The sequence below is a fragment of the Nannospalax galili genome, unplaced genomic scaffold (genome assembly GCF_000622305.1).
Source record: "Nannospalax galili isolate Female #2095 unplaced genomic scaffold, S.galili_v1.0 scaffold2673, whole genome shotgun sequence".
Classification (NCBI taxonomy): Eukaryota; Metazoa; Chordata; class Mammalia; order Rodentia; family Spalacidae; genus Nannospalax; species Nannospalax galili.
The window spans coordinates 42,229-59,438 of NW_008333283.1; the positions used below are offsets into that span (position 1 = coordinate 42,229).

The 17,210-nt window shown below is 46.8% G+C and overlaps 1 non-coding gene across 1 annotated transcript in view; it reads right to left on the reverse strand.

The window, feature by feature from the left end:
- LOC103729855 overlaps nt 1-15,692 on the reverse strand; it is a 19,216-nt gene extending 3,524 nt beyond the window's left edge. Inside the window, exons 1-2 of the transcript XR_003848699.1 lie at nt 15,558-15,692; nt 13,624-13,726 (exon numbers count right to left, since the gene is read on the reverse strand). This is a non-coding gene — a transcript (uncharacterized LOC103729855). The remainder of the gene's footprint in view (nt 1-13,623; nt 13,727-15,557) is intronic.
- Nucleotides 15,693-17,210: the final 1,518 nt, after the last annotated feature.

Here is a 17,210-nt window from a genome sequence, read left to right on the forward strand (position 1 = left end):
GACTTAAAGCCCACTCAATGGGAGGAAACTCATGTCGAGTAATGTAAACCTAGCCAAATACACACAGTTGGAGAGGTCATAGATCTCAGAGAAAACTCTAAGCCTGTCACATCCCTAGACAAATGTAATATGGATCCTTAAATCTACAGACAAGTATCCCAGTCACCACCCATCAAAGAAGCTTGTTTTTTAAGAGACAGAGATAATGACAGAGTTCTACAACTGGTCACACACAGAGATTCTCTGTGAATTGTCCAAGCCTAAGTGGCACATCTAGGATGCAACCTCTACACCTAGGGCTCAGGGAACATAGAACAAGGGATGAAGAGAACACTAATGCATCTTTCAACTCTTATCAGTGAAGTGCCCTTATGCAACAGAGGGCCAGGAATGAAAAAGATCACAAATGGCCAAAATGCAGAGAATAAGAATCTGTAGACTGTGGGTCCTTGAACAGGACTCCTATATTAAAATCCACCCACCCAGGGCTCAGGATCATTGCAGAAGAGGGGGTGGAAAGATTTTAAGAGCCAGGGAGGAGGTGCACAACCTTACAGAAATGAGCCTCCAGGCTCCTGGGACTCTTCTCATATGAACCTACAGCAACGGTGTCGGCATACACAAGACCCAGCACAGAACTGTGGAAATGAGCAGCAGGCCCCAATGTTAGTCGAAGAATTATTGGTAGCTGATTACTGCTGGGTGAGGAAGAGCTGATCTTCTTAAAGGGAGGGACTCTAGATAAGTTGACTAGACCCCAGTGGATGAACTTGCATTGAGGGACATCTGGAGATACTAACTTGACATGACAGGCCTTAACACAAATGACAAAAGGTATGAACTCCAGTGAGGGCGCTATGGGAGGGTGCCAACAGGGAAGGGGTATAAAGATGACTTTCTGTATGAGATACACAAAAAATCAATTAAAAGAATTTTTTTTAAATCCTTAAGGGAGGGCTGGAGAGATGGTTCAGCGGTTAAGAACACTGACTGTTCTTGCAGAAGACCCTGGTTTGAATCTCAGCACCCACATGGCAGCTAACAACTGTCCATAACTCCAGTCCCAGGGGATCCAACAGCCTCTTCTGTCCTCCACAGGCATTGCACGACATGGGCCCACTTACCTACATGCAGGCAATACATGCATACACACAAAATTTGAAAAAAAAAATCCTTAGAAGAGGCTGGGTGTGGTGGCACACGCCTTTAATACCAGCACTTGGGAGGCAGAGGCAGATGGATCTCTGTGAGTTCAAGGCCAGCCTGGTCTACAGGGAGCCCCAGTCTCAAAAAGACCAAAAAACAACAACAAAGAAAAACCCTTAGGGAAGGGTGTGGTCTTATGAGCCCCTCCCCCTTCCATGATACAAAGTTCCTAAGTGCAATCTTGTGCAGACCTTCCAGTATCAGTTGTTGACCATTCAAAAGAGCAGCTGCCATTCCTTGCCTGGTGTTCCACAATAGCAAATATTGTCCTAAGATTTTTATTAAAATATTTCCAGGACTGAGGATGCAGTGCAGTGCAGTTGGTAGAGGGCTTGCCTAGCATGTACAAAGCCCTGGGTTCAAGTCCCAGCACCCTATTAACCAGGTATAGTGACACACACCTGTAATACCAGCACTCGGGAGATAGCAGCATCAGAAGTTCAAGATTACCCTTGGCTAACAGTGAGATTCAGGTCAGCCTGGGCTGCAAGCCCCTGTCTCAAAAACAAACAAAAATACTTCCAACCTCTTGAAGACCTCCAGATCCACCCACACAATTTGAGAATGGCTCTAAGCATTGTTTCCCACAAAGATTCTGATTTCAAGTTAGTAAGTATTCTTTCAACAGGAAACCAGGAGCCCCCATCCACAGATCCTCATTCTCCACTCTCCAGCATGCCAGTTCAGCCCGACTCAGGAACTAACTCCTTAGCCATTCCCCTTCTCTGAATCTTCAGCCCCTCCTCTAAATCAGAGCCTTCCTGTACACCTCCTATACACTAAGCCTGAAGATGCAGGAGAGTATGATAAGACTTAAAGACAAAAAGTGAGTGGTCCCTTGCCCCATGCCCCTGAAGGGACCACTTTCAACCTGATCAGTATCTCCTGACTTTCTCCATCAGACGTCACCAAAGCCCATCTTCCAAGGTGGGCAGCGTCCTGCACTCCCACCTCTGCCCTCTGCAGACCCTCCAGGTCTTACATCTCCATTTGTGTTCACAGTCTACACATGGAAACGTCTCTGCGGTGCTCTTTCTGGATCTTTCCTGTATTGTCTGCCAGTCTCCTTGGTTTCATGCACCTAACATAACTCTGCCCCAACTTTCCCAAAGTCCCTCGCAAACACTACTTTCCACACACTCAGCAACAACATCTCTCATTTTTCTTGGCCACTGGCTGTAAAACCCCACCTTGGAAGAAGATGCAGTTTCTTTGTAGAAAGTGAATGGCTTCCAGGAAACCAGCCTGCAGGGACCTTTGGGCAATGACAAAGGACTGACATTCTGTCATCTTGTCACTGGAGTCTCAGAATGAGAGACAAAATAGCTAAAAACTTCCCAAACTTGTCAAAAGACAAAAACTTACAGATTCAAGAAGCTCAGTGAAGCATAAACAGGATAAACCTGAGGAAATTCAATCTAGACACATCTCAATCTAGACGCATCTCAACCACACTACAAAACAGTGCTGGGAGGAAAAGCAGATCACACACAGCCCGGGAATTAGGAAAAGCAGATCACACACAGGCCGGGAATTAGGAAAGCTCTAGGCTTCCCAACATGGAAACCAGACAAAACAGTCCACTGCCTTCAAAAATTCCATGAGATAAATTTAATCTAATATTCAATTCTGAAGGAGTAATATAAAGCTCTTTTAAGATACGGACGCATGGATAAAGTCTGCCTTGTGGTCCTTTTCTTGGAAAGTAAACTACAAAAGAAAGTAACAAAGGCAGAAACAAGGCAAAGGGAAACAGGCAGGTGAACTGTACAGCTCCCAAGCACCAGGACTAGAGACCAAGGTGTCAGACAGGAGCAATAGGGACACCTGGACCTGGACCGGCAGCAGAAAGCCCTAGTGGGTGACTGCAGGGCTGGAGGGCTACTGCAATGCCTGTAGAGGAGAAGGAGAGCTCATTGTAAGCTCATGGACAACCTGGCGGGGAAATGTGGAACTAAGGACAAATGCATATACATCCAAGAAAAGAACCAGCAGAGACACCTCGGGACGGAGGAGGACAGCTTTTTTCCTAACAGGGCTTTTAGTATTTAATTTTTATGATTTCTTAAATAAGATTAATCACAAAATCGAGTGACAGAAGGGACCTCTACCCACAGCTATGCCAAAGGCATCAGGGACTTCTCAGACGGAGGCACGCAACCTCCCATTGTGAAAACTACAGTGTGAGCTCCAGAAAAGGTTGAGAACTACACACAAGCTTTGAGCAAAGCCTGGCGAAAACTATCTAATGTCTCTGAAAGAACAGTGGTGCAAACCTATTATCAGCAACACAAGACATGGCTAAGTCTGTTTCCTTTTGCTCTGTAAGAACACAGTTCTAGGGTCTAAGAACAATCTCGAGGACCCCAATCCAGGAGGCTGTGGCCTAAACCACAAAGCTGGAAAGGGGAGAGACGGCTACATTCCTAAAAATTAAAACACTGTTTTCTGAGACAAGTTCTTACGCAACTCAAGCTGTCCTCACTCAAACCTGCTATGCAGCTGAAGATAATCTTGACTTTCTGATCCTCCTGCCGCACTTCCCCAGAGCTGGTATTACAGATATGTGCCACCATACCCAGTTTATGTGGTGCTGGACATCAAACCCAGGACTTGGTGGATGCCATACCAGGCAAGCACTCTACCAACTAAGCTGTAGCCTCAGCTCCAGAAAATTAAAATTAGGATCCACCTATATAGACTAACAAAGAGAAGCAGAAAAAGAGTAGTTTGAACAAACAGAAACCTTTCTTTTTAAATATTTTTACTAATTCTTCGAGATCATACAACGTATTATGACCATTATTCCCCTCCTCCAGATCCTTCCACATATACCCCCACCTTCCTATCCACCCAACTTCATGTTCTTTTATGGTTAACTCTATGGAGTCTAATAGGTGTTGCCCAAATATTCTTGGGTGTGGGGTGGGACCTGCTGGGATTTAGCTTGAGCTTAGGTTGATCTGGTGCGGTCACAACTGCTGAGAGCTGGGCTGTGCAACTGCCTTGCTGTCTGGAAAGTACCAGTCCCTTGTTGTCCTCCACCACCCCTGGCTTCCATGAAGATCCCTGACCCTTGGAGAGAGTGTGACATCAATGTCCCTTTGAGGCTGAGCACTCTGCAGTGTCTTACTCTGCATGTTGAGCAATTATGGATCTCTGTAGTAACTGCCTCCTACTGCATGAAGCCTTTTTAACACTCTCATCTATGGACACAGCAATAAGCCGTGAGGGGACATTTTAATACTTCACTGCATACCTTCAGTAGAATATTGGTACTGTACCTTCTACCCTAGGGCCCATGACCTATCTAGCCACAGGTTCTTGGCCCTGTACTAATGCCAGGTAGAGGTTCAATTTTGTGGAATGGACCTTAAATTCAATCAGAGAGTAGTTGGCTACTCCCATAACATTTGTGTCACTAATGCACTAGAAGGCTTAGCTTGCCAGGCCAGTTGCTACTGTAGTGCATAGGGCTCACAGCTGAGTAGGACTAATGACTTTTCTCCCCTAGTAGAGTGCACAGCACCTTCTAGCACTATGAAAGCTAACCAGTAGGGATGAAGCGTCCCACTTGGTTTCTCCATGTTCTGTGACTCAAGGATATATTGTCTTTAGCAATAGGGTCTTGCTATCAGGTTCTGAAGGGCAACTAAGAGCACTAGCAAAAGCCTGGAATGTTGGCGGGTCTCTGGAATCCCAATAGCCAACAACTGAGAGGAAACTCATTCCTGGTACTGGGGTTTTTATTTGCTAGGATGAGGTACTTAGTCAGGGCATTGTCCCTTGCTATAGGGTACCTCCATTTAAACTGCTTACATAGGTACACGTATATATTTTAGAAGCTTCTATGGGTTTCCACATTATTTTTTCAAAAAGTCTCTAGTGTTAGCTATCCCTTGCCATATTTTTCCTTTCATTCTATGCCCCACCCCACCCCTTCTACTCTGTCCTGTTTCTTACTCCGCTATCCCTTCATATCACCATAGTCAATCTCCCTTCCCATGAAAGAGCTCCCCTCCCATAACGTCCTTTACTAGCTTCCTAAGCTCTATGGATATTCCTAATGGAACATACATATCTAAAGACTTGAAGCTAATACCCACATATGAGAGAAAACATAGAACGTTTATCTTTCTGATTCTGGGTTGCTTCACTCAGAATGATGGTCAAAATGTTCCATTTACCTGAAATTTCATAATTTCATTTTTAATAGCTGAATAACATTCCATGGTATAAATATGCCACTTTTTTTCCCCACTCATCAGTTGATGAACATGGAGGCTGTTTCCACTCTTGGCTATTTTGAATTAAGCAGCAATGAACATGGATGAGCAGGTATCTCAGATACAGAGCAGGTATCTCTGAAGTAGGATAGAGAGTCCTTTGGGTGCGTGCCCAAGAGTGGAAGAGCTGGATCATATGGTAGACCTACTTATAGCTTTTTTTCAAATATTTTAGTTATTATTTTTGTTTTATACGTATGAGAGTATTGCCTGCATGTAGGTAGGTGTGCCCACGTCATGCAATGCTTCTGATGGTCAGAAACAGGTGTTGGTTTCCCCTGGAACTGTAGTTACTGAAGGTTGTTAACCACCATGTGGGTGCTGGGAATCAAACTGAGGACCTCTGCAAAAGCAGCCAGTACTCTTAACCACTGACCCATCTCTCCAGCCCTATTTGTAGTTTTCTGAGGAACCTCCACATTGATTTTCATAGTGGCTTCACCAATTTACATTCCCCACAGCAGTAAATAAATATGCCCCTTTGGGAAGAAGGCACTCAAGAGAAGTGGGACCACAACAGATAGGAATTATCAAAGGAGAACTAGGGGAAACGGGTACACTTAAAATGGGGAGGGAAGGGAAGGAGGATATGACAAGGAGAGAGAGAGAGGAGAGGTAAATAATGCCTAGCTGGTATAAAAAACCAGAGGGAATCATATTAGTCAAAAAACCTACTGAAAAATTATTCATACAATATCCCTAACATGAGTCTGTGTATATAGCTGAAGGCTACAGAGCCAAGAACCAGTGCCAGGAGGAACCTTGGTCAGGGTCGTCTGAGACACTCCCAAATTACACAGGCTACTCACACAGTCCTTGAGTGCCTCCCACAACTTGAAGGTAAGACCCTATTGCTGAAGACAGGCATACTTCAGACACAGTATTTGGAGCAATGGAGCTGGGACTGACCTGGAAGCCACCTGCCCTGAAGGCCAGCTCTCATAGCTTTAAAGAGCACCACAAAAGCTGCTAAGGGAGAACATCAATTGATGGTCCAATCCCAGCTTTGAGACCTAAAAACCACATCAATGACCAGCACAGCAAATGACATTGGTACAGTAATGGCACTTTTATCTTGGGGGCAATCAACAGCTACCTATTTGGACTTAAAGCCCACTCAACGGGAGGAAACTCAGGTATGATAACGTAAACCTAGACAAATACACACGACTGGAGAGGTCATAGATCTTAGAGAAAAACACAAGGCTGTCACATCTGCAATTTCTTACTATGTGCAAAATATGGAGAGGAGTTAGTTCCTGAGGTCTGCCAGTAGGAAAAGGGCTAGAACTGTCCCTCTCCCCCTTACCCTGGCCCCCTCTGCAAACTTCACCCCCACATCATCCTCCCCTCATCCCTCTTACTACACCTCACAGTATCCAGCAGAGGCACTGGAGTCTCTGTGCTAGAGACAGCCTGGAAGTTATCCCACTCTTTCTCTCCTGGCCTCCACTGGGACACAAGGAGGGGCCAACCAAGTGAGGCTATCACCTCCAATCTACTGGGAATCCCTGAGGTCAGCTAATTTCATCTCCTCCCAAGGACAAGAGAGGAGACATGAAAAGAAAGGGAGAGAGCAGAGCACAAGAACGCCTGTGATGACTGTTCTGACATCACAGTATAGCCAACACGGACTCCCAGGACATGCTTGCTGCCGTTATCAGCTGACAAGGTGGAGCTGACAAAGCGAAGGCTTAAAACTAATTCTCTTGATAAACAGTTTCCCAGTGCCTATCTAGCTCCTGTTTTGTTTCATAGGGAACCTGGGAAGGAACTGATCAAGTGAGTGAATGTGGGAGTGAATTAACAGCAAGTGGGTAGACAAAAGGAGTGGGAAAAGCAGCTAGCAGACATTCATGTAAAACTTTAGGGTTTTAATTTCTTCTTAACTTGTAGATTTTCAGCATAATTCCTCCACATTTTGTAATACTTAAAACGTCACATGCAAAGGAATGTGGTCAAGCACCTCAATGTCCAAGAGTGCTAAAGCTCTGAGGCAGGCCTGGCCCAAGGTCAGGGATAGCCCTGGCAGTTAGAAATCAGTAATGGGGGGAGCCTTTCCCTTCCTCCATTACCTACCTGCACCTCTGCATATACATGCTTGGGCACCATGCCCTGCTAGGCTTTCCTTCCAAAGAACTGTACTCTGCTACCAACCACTAGCATGTCCTCCCCTGACAGCACTCTGATGCCTCCGAGAGACTCTCCATAGCCTGGTGGGCTCCTGGATCTGGTCCTGATCCTGAAAAGTAGGGCCAGGAGCACGGCCACCCAGAAAGAGCAGAGGCCAGCTGAGCCCAGCCAGCACCCAACTCAGATGAGGCACAGTAAGAACAGGATGCATGCTTCCAAGCACTGACAGCACTAGAAGGGGGCTGAGCTGGGCTTCCAGGCTCCAGGTACCATGGTTCTGTGTTGGGGAATCATGGGTGCCATCAGTTTGGGAAATTCCATCTGATTATGCATTTCGATTAGGTGTGGTTTCCTGAACGTAGGCTACCCTCTGCTAAAAACATAAAAGCAAACACTGTATGCAGAGCTCAATGCTCAAAGAATCTCTATATTTCTTTGAGCCTTGCAGTTAGCAGACACTTAGACATCTGTTAATTGACTTATTAGCTGAGTGCTGCCTACTGGATGGAGTGTAAATCAGATGATGTCTTTCATGGATACTGCCATTAATTAGCTGTGTAACCTTGAGCGACTAATTTTTGATTGAGAAAATACAAAATAGCAAAAGGGCTACTTTGAAATTAGAAATGGCCTTTAATGACTGCATCTTATTAATCATAGTAGCCTCTCTGCATTTTATAATTAGCAGCAAGCACAGCACAGAGCCTGTTTCCTCACTGATCTCCAAGGCAAACCTGGGACACAAGGCTATGCAGAGCTGGGAAGATCCATCTGAGCTCTGGCTAGCTAGGGACCTTCAGCTCTAGAGGGAACAGAATCTAGGGCAAAAGCTATTCTACAGCTGGCCTTGCCTGCCCCTAGCCTCATGCCCCAGATGGTCGCAGAACAAATCCCACTGCTGTGCTGTCAACTGCTCTGATCAAAAACCAGGAGCTTCAAATCTGTTACAGACATTCAGGCTGGTTGAGGTACCCTGATTTAAAAATATAGGCCTTGAGGTTTACACACAACTCCACTGGAAAAGAGTAAGGGAACCGACTGCAAGTGGTTATTCCCTGTTCCCTCAGAGGGGAACAGAGTTACCACCTTGAGATACCAGCACAACAGGACAAAGAATACAGTATTGTGAACCTTGAGTTCCCAGAAGCAAAAGTTCAAATGCAGGTCTAGAGCTACACCATAGCCCAAAGAGCCACTGGCCGCAGCTAACAGATCACTGAGTCTAAGTAACCACCTGGAGCTCCAAACTCAACTCTTCAAAGGCAGGTCTGGTCCAGCTGCAGAGCCCCACCCACCTGACCTCCACCCACAAGGTTGACCTCTTAGTCTCTGATCTGTGGTTCCAGTCTGATCTCCACAGCTGGTGGCAGGCTCTGTGCATGTACTGTGCACAAGGGCAGCTAGTTGCACTGTCTCAGAGCCTCTTAATGCCCACACAAGGATCAAGGGGAGAAGAAATAGTCTACCTGGGAACAAGCAAAGACATATCACCCAAGAATTCTTTGGGATAACAGAATCACCATGTGGCTGGACAAACCTTGGGCATCCCTTCCCCTTCTCACATGCCTGTCACTAGGCTGGCACAGGAAACGTCCTCAGCTACGTTACACTAGCTCCTGTTCAGCAGTCAGCTCTTCTGCACTCTGCTGTCAGGCAGACGTGCCCTAACAAGCACTAGGCACACACAGCTAGCGGGCCTGTTTTCAGTGCTGCTGCTGTAGCAGTTAATGTCAGCCCAAAAAACCAAACAGCCTCGCTTGCTTTTCTGAAGAGCAGGAGTCATTTCCAGAAGGCAAAGCAGTATCTTCACACAGAGGAGGGGCAAGGGTCACTCAAGAGCATACAGTTCCTCAGGACCAGACAGCAATGTCTCATTCTGACATTCATGGTTCATGTCCTGTATCTAGGACAGCCACAACAAGAAGTCATCACCAAGAGCAAAGCCATTCGGCCCTTAGCACAGTACTGTACCATCCAGCCTTTCTCCTCACAGGCACGGATACATGTTCATAGAAGCCTGAGGAGTCTATCTGACATGAGCTCGGGTGGTACATGTACAGGTGCACAAAACAGACAAAAGATGAACAGATCCTCCCGAAGGCCCTCACCTCTGAGATCTAAGCAGTCACAACCCAGCACAGGCAGCTCTACAAGACCAACAGTCAGAGTCACAGCTTCCAGCAGATACAGGATGTGCTGATGGTACCCAGCACACTACATGTTTTAATCTGTTAAACAGAATGAGAACACCATGCATTCTATCTGACATCTGCTGGAGACATTGGCCCTGAAAGCACAGCATGCGCAAGCCAGCAGACTTCATAACAGTTAAATGGGGTATGCTTGCTGCACCAATCCTTCAGCCACACAGGGGCAGCGAAGCACCTGGCACCCTGGTCTGTTGAGAGGAAGATGTAGACAGTGGGGTATTGAGGAGGAGAAGGTACCGGGGTTGATACTATGATGTGAATGGGTCCCCCAAATTCATAGGTTTGAACATAAACCTCAAATGTGACAGTGTTAGGAGATGGAGCTTGAAGGAAGGGATTAAGTCACAAAGGAAGAGCTCCTGTAACTGGGATTAGAGACCTTATAAAGGCTGCAGGGAACTAGCTATACCCTTCTGTCCTTCTGTCCCACATAAAAGCCGTGTCCCACATAAAAGCAGTGTTCAGGGACCATCTCAGAAGCAGAAACCTGGCACCAGGAACATCATTGGCTAGTGCCTTGATCTTGGGCTTCCCAGTCTCTGCAGAACTGTGAACCGTGAACTTCTGTTAATTACTAATGACCTCTGCGCATGTGTTTTGTTATAGCAGTACAAACAGACCAGATGGCTTGTGGACAGTGAGGTTGGCGTACAGGCTTCACATAAGGAAGCCCCTGCCCAATCCAGTCTCTGTGTGGAGCTGAGTCCAAGGTCCTAGTCAATCCCCTCTAGCCATGAAGTAGGTGACACTGTTAGCTCCTCTCTACAGGAAGAAACAAGACTCAAAGCAACTAGGCAAGTACAGCAAAGCTGGGATGAATGGAGGCTGGGTCTTGATGAGGTCTTCAATTTCTGTTGACAGCACAAAATGCTGAGACCAAACATAAAACACAGGTCTGCAGCCTTCTAAATGGCAGCATCGTTGAAAGTCAGTTGACAGCAACCCAGTAAGTGAAAACTTCCCCCACAGCCCTACCAGGGTCCTGTCCCAACGGTACATGCCAAGCCTGGAAACTACCACTATCAGGTCCCCTTGTCACCTCACTGGCCAAGATGCTGTATGACCTATACAGGCTTTTGACCCTCCATCTTTAGGCCTCTGGAACTGACCTGGCTCTTCCACAGGCTCCTCCTGTTCTCACACCACCCTTCCTCTCTGCATCAACAGTGTCCGAACCTTTAGTCACTGTTCATGGCATGCCCGCTGCACCCCCCAAGTCTCCAGGCTACACAAGCCTCCACCAAGACCTTTCCAGCTTTCTCTGTGAAAATTTCAGAATCACCTCACCACAAGTAAACTGGAACCCCACTTTCCCCAGCTGGCTGACCATGCCTGAAAGCCACAGCACTGGCTGGCAGCTGGATGGGTGGTTCTGAGCACCTCTACCCAAGGAACGGAGTGCCACAAACCCGCTACAGTGATGTCAGACAGGTCCCAGCTCCATCAGGGTTGGACAGCACAAATGATGGACCACGTAAATGAAAACCATGCACCACCTGACACTGCTCGCAGACCCCTCCTGCAGTCCTCCGCCAAACGTCAGGGACACTACAGAACCAGGGCCAAGATCTTCAAAAGCATCTCCTCAAGGCATGCCACAGCGGGAGACCAAGTCAGGGCAATACATGGCACTGGTCAGGCTCCATGCCTTGGCACCTAGCAGCAACCTCCAGGCGCCTCCCCGCCAGGAACAAGCTGGGATCTCATCCTGAAGGAGACTTCCTGTGGGCAGTACCTAGTACTCAAGAGTTCCCAAGCAACAGTCACTGAGCCAGGAAACTTCTTACTACTCTGCTTGCAATGCTGGAAATCTCTTTTTTTCTTGTTTCTCTTTTAATTTTTAAAATTCATTTATTTTTATCTTTTATGTGTATGAATGCTTTGCTTGCATGTATGTTAAGTGCCCCCATGTCATGCAAAACCCACAGAGGCCAGGGGCTGAAGAGATGGCTCAGAAATTGCTCTTCAGAAGACCTGGGTTTGAGTCCCAGTACCCACATGGCAACTAATAACCATCCATAATTCCACTGAAAAGGGAACCTGATGCCCTCTTCTAACCTCCATGGGCACTGCACAACACAGGTGAACTTACATACATGCAGGCAATACACTCATACACATAAAATAAAAATAATAAATTTTAAAATATATATATGTATGTGTGTGTCCTTTTATTGAGACAGAGTCTCTCTGTAGCCCCAGCTGGCCTGGAACTCACTATATAAACCAGTCTGGCTTGAACACACAGAGATCCACCTGCTTCTGCCTCCCAAGTGCTGGGATTAAAGGCATGTGCAACTGCCCCTGCTAAAATATTATTTTAACCCACAAGAGGCCAGAAGATGGTGTCAGATCCCTTGGAACTGGAGTTACAGATGGTTGTTAGCCATCATGTGGGTGCTGGGAACCAAACCTGGGTCCTCTGCAAGAGCATCCAGTGCTCTTGACCGCTAAGCCACCTCTCCAAGCCCTGGAAATCTTTTTTTTCAAAATAAGATTCAGACTGCTGGAGAGCACAGAAGCAATCGTTAGATTCTTTTTTCCTTACCTATGCTGGGAGTCACTTGGCCAGGGTCACCCGGTACACCCACCTTAGTAAAGAGCAAATGAAAAGTTCTCAACGTAGGCAAAGCACAAGTCCTTCTGAGCGAAGTGCCCCTGATGTGACTGTGAAGTAACATTAGCTAGGTGGGGCTCACCTGCAGAACAACTTAGGGAAAACTCATACATATTTCATTTTCCTTAGCCATAAAAATTGGGCAGGAGGCCAGTGAGATGGCTCACCAGTTCAAGGTTCGTGCTGCCAAGTCTGAAGACCTGAGTTCAAATCTCTGGAACCTACACAGTAGAAGGAGAGAACTGACTCCCACAGGTTCTCTGATACACATGCACACATATGCACACACACAAATTCACATTTAAAAGCACCACAAAGGATTTTGTGTATGTAGTTACTCTGCTTGTCCCTTAAGGACAGTAGCACTCTGCTCACTTACAGTTAACAGGCTCCTGGCACTTGTTTCACTGTTAACAGACTTTTCAGAATTTGTTGATGCAGAGGCTTGAGAAGGGGAAAATCTGCTCCCAGGATGCTGGGAGCCGAACAATAAGACAGCGGTTGCTGGAATGCAGGGACAGGTTGTCTGCCCCTTGCCCCCATTTATGTTTCTACATATAATCAAAGGAAGCTGTTACTGGGTCAGTGGCCATGGCCTTGTTCTGTGCTGCTTTCTCCTATTGTGATGGGAAATTCCTGTGTTCCGCACTGCTTGAGCACTTATGTGCAAACTCTTGTGTGAGCTTCCAATAAAGACCCTCAGGAAGGCAGTGAAAGTGCTCCTGAGTGGCACAAGCTGAGGGTCCCCTGGTCTAATTTCAGTTTGCAGGAACAACACTAGAACGGGCATCTCCAGGTACAGATTAAAAGGGCTAAGCTGGGAGTGCCGAGGCAGGCAGTCCTCAGCACGCTGTACGCGCTCTACAATGTGTGAGCCAACGCTTTGCTGAAAATGGTAATATTCACTTTTTCTAGGAATACACTTGCACACAGGCACAAGCCATTCATCCTTTCAGAAGTGCATGTAGCTCCATTATGCACCACATATAGGCATAAGCCATATTCTAGCAGGTTTAAAAGGAAAAAAAATTATAGAAACCAAGTCATGACTTTATTAATTTTCTCTGCTACAAAATAAAGGTGAAGGCAACTAAAGTTACTTAAAGGATCAAAAAGAAATTTGATTCTGAGACATGTAGGGCAGGTGCCCATGGGAGAGTGAAGCACTTACCAATCCAGCATTCCAAGCGTGCACAGGGTGTGGTCTTCACCACATCAGGAGGATCCACACCCACGTTCAGGCACAGGACCAAGGCCACTCTAACCGTCTTCATCTGGAAGCACAGCAGAAACAAGGCACTTCAATATGGACTGCAGGGAGTGTTTCCAGTCCAAACAGTCCCCAGAATACTTGGCTCCTCCCTGCCCCTACACCCCACCTTCCCCTACCCCTCCCTGTGTCCCCAGGTTAGGACATTTCTGAGGATAGGGTTGGAGTAAGGTGGGCAGAGGGGAACAGCTCTTCTACGCTAATCTCCAGAATTACTTGACAAAAACACACACATCTTAAAGCATTCCATATATTCTGCCAAATTCCTCTGCAAAGCTGCACAAAGTTACTGTCCCAATAGCTTATGACTTTTCTTGCTATGTGTGCTCATTTCGTGAGGAGGAGTCAGGGTGACTTAGATCTTGTTAGCAGGACTGAGCACTGTCTTCCAGGATGTGCTCACTGTCTACATTCGTCCCCATCAGCCACTCCTCATTCCTAGTTACTCTGTCATTTATTCCCTGGCACTGGTGACTGCTTTCCAACACTCACATACTCTCTACACACTAAAGATGGCATTCACATTATACTACTCCTATTCCCTCTCTCTCAGCTGGTATTTGTGATCTGAGCTTTTTGGCACAACAGCATACTGGACCCATGGCCTGGCATGCCTCCCTCCATACCTGTTCCTTATCTACTGCTCCCACAGTAAGCAGCCCAGCCCAGAAAATCTGGAAGGTACCCTTCACACGCGTATCCACAGGGCATGAGCACCTATTCACAGGTGGTAGGAACACATTGGGAAATCTGAAGTAAAGATCCTGCAGCTAGGGCTGAAGAGATACACTGGCCGCTCTTGCAGTGGACCTGGGTTTGGTTCCCAGCACCCACATGTAACAACTATTCTTAACTCCAGTTCCAGGGGACTCGACCCCTTTCTTCTGGCCTCCTCAGGCATTGTATGACATGGGCCCACCAACATACATGCAGGTAAAACACTCATACACATGAAAGTAAATAAACAAAAAATTGAGGGGAGGAGATCCTGCAGTGAGTCCTGTATGGTATACCCTTGTGATCCCACCATCAGAGAGACTGAGGCAGGGAGACTGAGTTTCAGCCTGAGCTGCAGTGAGAGTCTGCCTTGAAAACAAAGCCCTGTAGGGGAGCACATGACACAAGGTTGTGAACCAGGCACCAGGCCAGGCCTCCCTCCTTGCCTCCCCTCCCAGGCAGTAGCGGCCTACACTCAAGAGCTCTCCAACCCCCTTACACCCTATCACATAGAACATCTCCAAGTGTGTTCACTTCTTTGTAAACCACCAAAAGCTCTCCCTGGGCTCCAGTCATGTCCTGCCTGTGTAAGCACACATACAGGCACAGCTGCCTGGACACACGCTGCACACCCACAAAGGCATGCTTTGAATGTTGCAGCTTGCTGCCCTGCTTTGACGGTCCTTGTGCTCAAAGTCAGCTCTCCATGGAACACACCAGACATCCTCTAGGTCCTCAAAGCCTTGGTCCCATCTGCCTGAGACTCCCCATCTCCAGGCCTACCTGCTCTCCCAACTTTTCTCCTGGGGTCTCAGGTAAATCTCCAGTCTGGGGCGTCCTTGTACACCCTTCCATGCGCCACTGAGGTGCTGCATCCCGGCAAAGCCCAGGTGCTGAAGGAGTGAGCACGCATCTTTTTTTTTCCTGGCATTTTATTTTTGTTCACATTTGACCCTTTAGTTTGACTGGGGGTTATTTTGACAATGATACAGATTAGGGTTAATATTTTTTCTTTAAAAAAAAAAAATCACTTGTTCCAATTCCCTTCCACTAACTCTGCCTGACCTCACACCTCCAGGCTCCTTCTGAGTAACAAGGTCTGCTGGCAAGTGACTGACCCAGGACCCAGCACCATTGCTCACGAGTCCAAGCTCATGCTCCCGACTTTCCTCTTCTGTGTCAGTGCCCGTTCTCGCTGCCCTGACAAAACACTTCAGGAACTGAAGGAAGGGAGGTTCACTGTGGCTCAGTTTGAGGGTACAGTCCATCATGGAGGCAGGAGGGGCCAGTTCCACTGCATCCTCAGAAAGCAGCGAGACAAGCCAGCTCAGCAGCCTGCTTCGTTTTGTCTGGGAAGCCAGCCCACAGGTTGGTGCCACCCACACTCAGGACTGGTCTTCCTTCCCAAGTTAGACCTTTCTGGAAACACAATTAGAGACACAGCCAGAGGTGAGTTTCCACAGTCATTCTAAATCAATTTAAGTTGACAATGAAGGTGAACCATCACACCTTACACAATGACTGAAGGGCAGGTGATCTTCAAAAAATGTTTAAGATGTACTTAGCTATTTAATCCTTATATGTGTTTTTTCCAAATTAACCACATTGTCACTTTTTTAATCCCATTGGGCTTTTAAGTAAAGCTGCACCAATATTTAAATGGAATTTGGTAAGTAACACTTCCATGATATTCCAGTCTCCTATACAGAACTCAGCACACTTCCTGTGAGCTCAAGTATCCTTTAACCTCCTCAGTGGCATCTTGATAGTCTCCTTCGGTGAACCCTGTGCATTTCTCCTCGAGAGCACCTCCATTACCTCATGGACCTGGAGACCAGGCACGTGCTGCCCTGTGGCAGCTTCTCACTGGCGTTCAAGTGTGAGGGCAATGTTTAGTCACTCTGCTAGATTCTAATTACACGCTGTGCTTCCTGGCAGTTCTCCTGCGGCTCTATGAGTACATAGATACCCAATTACACTGTCTGTGGATAATGACGGGTGTGCCTCGTTTGCTCTCACAAACAATGCCACCTGACTCTACCTCCCAGAGAAGAACATCTTCCAATAGGGCCTTCCAGAATCTTCTTGACAGAAACCTAAAAACAGGCCTTTTACTCACTGTCAGGAAAAAAGGTTGAAAATTTAATCAGAGAACAAAAATAACTGCATTTCCTAGTCCTCTTCCATCCAATATATAAGTGATCAATGTCAATAGTCCCACAGAGTTAATCAGCTAGTTTACCACAGACTTTAGACTCTGAGGACAAGCAGCCGCAAATGAGAAGTTTCATGCAAACATCTCTGCCATCCTCCTGCAGTCACAGAGGATGACAGCTAACACGTGTCTGCGACAGCTTTAAGCCAAAAACACCTCTTCCACTGCTGAAACACAGGTCCCATGAGGCCTCATTGAAGCAGAGTCAAATCCTGGAGCACGTGCCAAGTCACTTCCTGAGGAAACACTGGCTTTACTCAGTCCTCATAGGGCCTCTGCATGGAGACAGCAATCCACACAGCCCAGGTTTTCTAATGTTACAGGAATAGTTCCCCTATCCTTGGTAACCTCACCCCAAATCATCTGCAGAGAACAGTAGTAGGTAAAAAATCCCAAAGGTAAACTACCCATGAGTTCTAACTCCACCCCCATTCTAGGCAAAATGGTGAAGTTTTCATCCTGAATTTGGGGTGGATATCCACCATTAATCATCTTAATTAACCATCTAAGTTATCAGTCATTGCCTCATATGACCATGCTGTGTTCAAGTAAGCCT